The sequence below is a fragment of the Nanorana parkeri genome, unplaced genomic scaffold, assembly GCF_000935625.1.
Source record: "Nanorana parkeri isolate BGI_ZX_2015 unplaced genomic scaffold, ASM93562v1 scaffold153, whole genome shotgun sequence".
Taxonomy (NCBI): domain Eukaryota; kingdom Metazoa; phylum Chordata; class Amphibia; order Anura; family Dicroglossidae; genus Nanorana; species Nanorana parkeri.
The window spans coordinates 1,469,227-1,476,501 of record NW_017306421.1 but is presented as its reverse complement, the minus strand read 5'-3'; the positions used below and the strand labels follow the sequence as shown (position 1 = coordinate 1,476,501).

At 47.4% G+C, this 7,275-nt stretch overlaps 1 protein-coding gene across 1 annotated transcript in view; it reads right to left on the bottom strand.

Annotated features, from left to right (window-relative positions):
- CAPN1 (calpain 1) overlaps nucleotides 1-501 on the bottom strand; it is a 72,235-nt gene extending 71,734 nt beyond the window's left edge. The window contains exon 1 of the mRNA XM_018554318.1: nucleotides 367-501. The gene's annotated coding sequence lies outside the window, so the exon portion shown is untranslated. The remainder of the gene's footprint in view (nucleotides 1-366) is intronic.
- Between the last annotated feature and the right edge of the window lie 6,774 nt (nucleotides 502-7,275).

The following is a 7,275-nucleotide window of genomic DNA, read 5'->3' as shown; positions in this document are numbered from 1 at the left end:
GGGGAGAGAGATAAGTGGGACAGAGAGAGTGAAGGGGGAGAGTTAAGGGGGTGAGAGAGAAAAGGGGAAAAGAGAGAGAGGGAGAAGGGGGAGAGAGTTAAGGGAAAGAGAGAAGAAAGAAAAGAGTGAAAGGCTTCTTCCTAGGTGCAGATGACTCCTGTATATAACTATAATTTTCATACAATGATCGGACACACACACACTGATACACAACATGAAAGGAAATTAGGAAGGTCGTCTAGTCAGATCAGTGCAACTTCCCCTGGCTCTGCGACCCCGTCCCATCACTGTACAGCCACTCCCTCCAACTTTGCCACAATAGAGGGAGCGCCCAGCGCGGATCCCCTGGGGACTTATAGCGCCTACCTGTGCAGTAGCCCCCTGTTAGTGTCAGTGAGGGTCCCCCGTGTCCTGCAGATCGCACTCTCAGCCGTCGTGCTGTTGTGTAGTTGTCTCTGCAGTCTCCTCCCTGCCCTGGCCGTGTGTCAGACCCTCCCTGGGGCTGTCTCTATAGCAGACACTCCCTGGCTCTCCCCAGTAACTGGCAGTCATGTCAGACCCTCCCTGGCTGTCATTCCGGGTATTTTACCGTCTGATCTTTCTATCTCGTACATTACCAGCCCAGCCCAGTATGAATGTGCAGCTCCTCCTATGTTAGAAGCTGAATTCTATGTGCGGGTATAAAGCTCGCGGCCATTCTTCATTGAAGTCTTCTTTTCTGTCAGGTTGTGTCAGGGAGACGCCTTGCCATGCAGACAAGACAAGACCTGAGGGGATGTCAACCTCTGTATATGACAGAAGTATGAGGTTTGCAGGCCTCTCCCCCTCCCCAACATGGAGAACAGCTGAAGCAGACACACAAACCTTTCTACTCCTTCATGTCCCTCCTGGCAGAGCAATGCTGCCAGGACATAACAGGAACCAGACATTTTCCACCTCATAAAAACACACCGAGTCATGTTACTAGCTCTGTTATAAATAAGGGGATTCTATTTACATAAGTTGCAGCATACAAGTTAGGGTTGCCACCTTTTCTTCAAGTGAAACCCAAACACTCTAGCGCTGCGAACAGCAATTATTTTTTGTTTTGAGAAAATAAGAGGAGAGAGCAAGGAGAGGCAGCCAGGGGAGGGAGTAAGGAGACCAGCTATAGAGGACTACAAATCCCAGCAATACATTATACAGCACTACAAAATAATATGAGGCTACATACTCTGTGCTGTTCTGGGTTGGGCCCTGATGTCTTCAGGTGTCCTGGTGGGCTGTGCGGGCTCTCAGGATGTCTGGGCTATAGTCATTGACGGAACTAACAGGGTCACAGTGGTCGCAATTGCGAACGGGCACTGGCGTTCTGCCTTTTGGGGGGGGGGGGCCTCAATGGTTTCTTGCACTGGGGCCCTGGGGTTTCTAGATACGCCTCTGTATACGCGTCAGTATACATACCATACAGCTGTGGAGTGGGCGGTACCCTGTGTTTGCTTGTCACTCTGGGGGCATGGCTATCATCTGTGTGACTTTCAGGGCCCTGTTTGTTCCAGTGCGTTCCGGTCCAGTGCGATCTGCAAAAAATGCTGCATGCACTATTTTTTGCAGATAGCACTGGAGCAGAATGCAAGCACCAAAGTCCCACGCGCTTGGGTGCCGGCAATCGCACGGCGGCGTGGCTGCGGTGCCATTGAGTTCACTGCCCTGCCAAGCCCCCTCCCGCCTTAAAACAATGTGAGCCAGCCGGGTTGCGTTCCAGAAACCGAACACACTGGAACGCACTCTTGATGGTGTGACTGGGCCCTCATCCTGGCAGCTTCCCCGTAGTGGGCGGGGCCAGCTGTCACTTGCTGCTGGAATACTGGGCTCCACCCTCCAGGGATGGCCCTGCTGTGAGTCCCTGCAGTAAATTCCAGGCTGGCGCTGCGCTGCTGCAGCGGGTTTGCCACCCGGCCCTTCCTCTGAGCTGCGGGCACCTGTAAACAGGCACAGGCTGCCCACAACTCAGAGGAAGATCCGGTTTCAGGCAGATGCGGCTGCCCGAGATTGCGCTTGCCGAGGACCTCAGCAGCTGCATCTGCCAGAAAATGCAACTGAGTGTCTTGTGTCCGGGTGGGATTTTCTTTCACTTTCACTGATAACAGTGACCAGGACAGATAAGGTGAATCTCACTAACAGGGAACAGGACAGCAATAAAAACCTGACAGGTGTTCTAATCCCTCTCCACTGTATCTAAATCTAAAAAAAAAAGTTTGGGCTTGAGTTGCACTTTAAGTGTGTGTAATGTTTTTTTTTTTTTGCAGGTTTAGAATAGGGCAGCCGCGTGGAAAGGTAGGGTTGAAGATGGAAACCTACAATTTAACTTTACGTACACTTTAATAACAATAATCACTTTATTGCCAAGACTGTGTGCTTAAGCAAATACTGCGTTTTTCTAATCTTTTTTTATTCGCGGTACGCTTTAAAAATATGCAAAAGCTTGAAGCACTTCAGTCTAAAATAGCATAGATTTTGAGGAGGACCCCACACAAAAAAGTGGGTGTCCCCTTCACATCGAAGTGCCCCCTTCAAATCAAGATCCTCCTCTTCACATCAGAGTTACCCTTTACATCAGAAGCCCCATTTTCATATGAGAGTCCCCCTCCCCCTTCAAATTAAAGTTCCCCTTTTACATCAGGAGCTCCCTTCACATCAGCCTTCATTGCCCTTTCACATCACAGTCTCACTACCACAACATTTTGAGACACCCCTGAGGTGGCCGGGAGGCACACCAGTATGCCATGGCATCCTGGTTGAGAAATGCCAGTTTAGAGAGGTGTCAGTCATGCAGGCGCAGTTTACTAACTTGTAAGCAAAGACTGCCCAAGGTTACAAGAAATGTCAAGTGAGAGGGGAGTTGCATGGAGCAGAAAGCCGAGTGGTGGCTTAGGGGAGAAAAATAGCTTGCAGGACAGGTATTTAAAGCTATTTCAAGCATTGTTCTCCTGAACAGAGACTGGCTGTCAGACTTGAAGCGCATTCATACCCATGAGATCATCATCATCTATGTGAAAATGGCCTGATTGGGCAACTGTCCTTTGATATCTATTGGTACTCTTCCATTTTTTGCTTATACCTGATAAATGTCAAATTACAGTTTTTCTTCTGTACCAGAGTGCATTATGCCTAACATATTAACATGCCATCTCTCCAGTATCCATATCCTATTTCCTTTTATTAAATAGCCGATATTTTATGCCAGTATTCAAACAATCACCATATAGCATGAAGGATTCATACTGTTACTAGGCCAGGGTACAGCACAGAGGATAGTACAGAGTACTAGCAGCTGAAGGGGAAGAACTTCTCCTGAAAATTGGAGGAAGCCGGGGGAGAAGTGATGGTCACATGATGTTTATACCCCACCACTAGTGCTTGTGATAACCAGATTTTAGAGATTTACACCTACTGCAAGCCTCCAAAATGATTTGCACCATCAGTGTGAAGCCACTCAATTGACTTACTAACTTTTCTCGAATCGAACGAAAATTGATGTAGTGGCGTTTTCGTTCGGAAAAAATTGCAGCAAGAATACTGCACATGCGCAAACGAAAATCTGTTCGGTCGATCGACAAAATTCGGTTAGTTATATTAACGAAGGATTATTGAAATGTATATTGGTCTGTGCTTGATGGGGTATTTCAGCTAGAATAGAATGTGGGTCCTTGGCAGCAACAAAAATTTCCGATCGAAGATCTTTAGGTGTATGGCCAGCTTTAGGCTGGGTTCACACCTAGGCAACGGCGCTTTTACGCGTCTCTACGTGTGCTTTTTGCACGTTTTCACATGCGTTTTATGTGCATGAATCTGGTTGCGCATTTTTGTGAGCAGAGTGAAGCTCATTGATGTTAATGAGCAAACATTTTCAAGCATTTTCTATTGAGTCTATGGGGCCAGAATGAGCTGTAATATGCCAAAAAAAAGCTCATGTACTTTTTCCAGCGACAGGCGTTTTTGCTTTTTACGTCAGCGTTTTGCTTATTGTGACAAAACGCTCAGATGAGAACAGGGCCATAGAAATAAATGGGCTTTTTGGGGGACATATTTTTTGAGCAATTTTTAGGGCAGAAAAAGTACAAAATTTTGTATGGGGGCCCCGTGATTGCTAGTTATGCCACTTGCAGAGCCCACCTGATATACTAAACAGCCCACCTGAGAGTGACACTGCAGAGCTCACCATAGACTCTCTATAGTGGGCTCCTAGGGTCTCAGATGTGCTGCACACCTCTTACACGTCAGCGCTGTCCGCCTTCGTGGTCACCAGGCCCCGCCTCCTCTTCCATCCCAGGCCCCGCCTCCTCTTCTATCGACAGGCCCCACCTGCTCTCAGGCCACTGGCCAGTGATGTAAGAGGAGGCGGGGTTGCTCTAAAGCAGGCCCAGCCTCCTCCTTCACTGAGAATGCTGGCCTCTACTGCCGTAGCTGCTGGCTGTCACTGACACAGCTCCGCAGCAGCTGTGAGGGGAAACGCCGCTGCTGAGCTGTGTCAGTGACAGCCAGCACCCTTACATGCCATAGCGACCCACACGGCATCAGAGGGATTGGGTCGCGACTGAATGACCAAGGACAAATGCGGGTCCTGAGGTTACACAGGTTGAGAACCACTGGTATATAGTGTATAACTCTGCTCTGCTGGTACATGTCAAGCCGTATCCCAAAATACCCTCACCTACATAACCTTCAAAGGCAATACACAAAGTGGGGATGGCAACTGTTAACAGCCCTGGGCAGACCCACATTGAACATTTTTCAAATTGAGTTTTTCCACGGCCACCATGAGGATCTGAATGAGGCATAGCTCTACTACGTAGCTTCACATGAATGTGTTCCTACACAGGTCTGGATTCCTGCATATCCAGAACAGGCCATGCCCTAGAACAGGGGTGGGCAACTCTAGCAGTTGTGGAACTACAAGTCCCATGAGGCACTGCAAGACTAACAGCCTCCCAGAGGCTGCACGGATCCACTTCTGATCACAGCAGCACAGAGCAGATGGCACCGCTGTGACATCCGTGCCCATATTTTTTTTTCCCCTCCATCGCAAAACTGAAATTACCGGACCCCATGTTGGTCTATAAGGAATCAGATGTAAGCGAACATGTGTTAATTTACATCAGATTATCATCAATCCGGCCCAGTGAAATGGAACTCTGTTTCATTTGTTTTCCCAGACCTAGCTGGACTCAGGGGTAACCGGGTGTAAATGGATGCGCATCCATTTACACACAGCTGCCCATAGACTTACATTGGGAATCCGATCAGGTCCACTTGAAAAACCTGTCAGGCAGAACCGATCAGACCGAGCGTGTGAAAGGGGCCTAAAAGGTGGTCGTTATATGTAACTTGTATTCTTTGTAAACAATGTGGTTTTTCTTTTAAAGTTTGAGGTGCTTCTCCTAAAGATCCCAACTACTTTTGTATAGAAGTCCCATGTGCGTGCTGCTGTAGACATCATCTGATTCTGCTTGTTTAAGATAGTTTCTGGGGATCATCTTGTCACAGCTAAAGAGAATCTAAGACAAGAGAACTGTATATTGCTTATTTAATGACTTGTGTAAAAGTTTTAAAAGAATAGGTGCTACTATGACTTGGGGGCCACCTAGTGGCCATCGTTATTAAATCTTATCTTCCCTGGGCTAGTAACACCACCAAAAATGTAATACATGCACCATTTTGGCAATGCAGTTCACCACAATGCATGGTAGTGCATTACAACACATATTGGCGCTGCATTGCCTTAGTCCTTTAAAATGAATGTTACCACAATGTGCTGGATCCCAACGGTGCGTTTCAGCCCTAGTGTGTCAGAATCTAAAGCAACAGTAATGCGTCCATGGGACATATCCAAGAGCAGTCCAACGAAGGGTTGGGCAACATGGCAAACAGTTAACAAGCCCAACATAAACTAGGACTGCCCGTAGCTAAAATAAGCCTATGCTCAAAACTAGCATCAGATGAAGCAGAAAATGTCCACCTAGTAGAATATGTAAACAGAAGAGTAGGTGGCAGCCTCAAAATCTGGAAAGCAATGGCCTACCTCAGAGCATTAAAAAAAAAAAAAAAACCAAGACGTAGTAGCGTGAGCCTTAACACGACAAGCTAAGCTTTCCACATTTCCTAGCTTTAAGAATCAGCGGAAACAGCCATTAAAGCAGGAGAATGGCAAATCAACTATTGGTGCACTAGACCCAGATAGTCTGGCAGGGCCCACAGTGCATCTGCTAAAAGTCTTCCAAGGTCACTGTACGGGAGCCATCTGGGTCAGTCTGAGGCAATGATCAGAATGCCCTCACAGCACATTGGTTTAGTGGTTAGCACTTCTGTCTTGCAGCACTGGGGGCCCTTGGATTAAATCCCAGCCAGGATATCTGAATGGGGTGTGCATGTTTTCCCTCCCACACGCCCAAAGACACAATAGTAAGTTAAACTGGTCCTCCTCCAGTTGTACACCACCACCAATCCTCAAATTGAACCCAGATTGGATGGTCCTCCAACAGGCTTGTCAAGTGCTGAAGGGACAGCCAAATTGCCCAAAGCTCCAAGATGTTGATCAGGAGACAATATTATATTTCCCCAATCTCCATGCACAGATTCCCCCTCCCCAGAACCAGACCAAGAACCCCAAACAATATATAGATTCCAGTTAGGTTTTCTGACTGTTCAGGATCCACACAAACCTCTGCAACAGTTGGACAGTCAGATATAATCCCTCAACAAGAGGTTGACTACATATAGCACAACGGGGGTGCCATAAGAACCATAGTAAAAGCCTAAGGTGCTGAAGGGCAGAGCCAAAATACCGATAGTGTAGTGGTCAAAGCACAAAGCTCAGAAAGAGCTGGTGTGCTGAAAAGATGGGTACATGTAAGCAAGCTTCTTTAATGTCCACAAAAGGCTTCCTATTTAAAGGGAGGGATTGACAGATCTGGTAGTTTCAATACAGAATATATGGGCCCAAATGTACATTTAGTGTCTCGAGATCCAAGATGGAACAAATGCCCCATTTGCGTTTAAGAACCGTGAATAAGTTGGATTAAAACCCCCCGTCTCCACTCTTGCCACAGGGACAAGGGCAATGACACATTGATCCAGAAGACCAGATGTAGTTCTGCTGGTCTGTGCAAAGGAAGGAAATAAAGGATGGGGCAGGGACCAAAACAGTTCAGAATCCCTGGGGCACACCTCCTGCACCCAAACATCTAGAATGCAAGATGCCCAAACAGCCACAACGGTGAACAGATAGCCTCCCAC